Source organism: Pygoscelis adeliae, unplaced genomic scaffold, assembly GCF_000699105.1.
Source record: "Pygoscelis adeliae isolate BGI_AS28 unplaced genomic scaffold, ASM69910v1 Scaffold445, whole genome shotgun sequence".
NCBI lineage: Eukaryota > Metazoa > Chordata > Aves > Sphenisciformes > Spheniscidae > Pygoscelis > Pygoscelis adeliae.
Genome location: NW_008824894.1, coordinates 721,433 through 721,870, shown reverse-complemented (window position 1 = coordinate 721,870; position 438 = coordinate 721,433).

Genomic DNA, 438 nt, shown 5'->3' with positions numbered 1-438 from the left:
TCCTCGGGAGGGGCCGGCAAGCCTGGCCCAGCTCCTGCGGCCCCCCGGAACCGGCCCCGCTGGTGACTGGTGAGTGTGTCCCCAAGGCCCCACGGGGACACCAGGAGACGTGGCAGCTCCGCCCGAGCAAGATGCCAACGCCTGAGCAGGAAGCGCAGTGCCGAGTCCAAGGGACAAACACCCCGACCTGCCCAGCCTTAAAGTCACAGCAGCGCCTCCCCCCAACCCTGCCAGGGCTGCCCATGGTCACAGCATCTCCTCCGGGCAGGACTCGCATGTGGATACCCCTCAGCTCACCCCGGGCTGTGCCCACCCGCAGGACCAGGGTGCCAGCAGCGCCTCTCCCTGCCACCTCCCCCAGTGCAGCACAAGGGACGCGGCAGCTCCCCGGGCTCCTGCAGATGGGCACTTCAGGCTGTGCGGGGTGCAGGGAGCAAG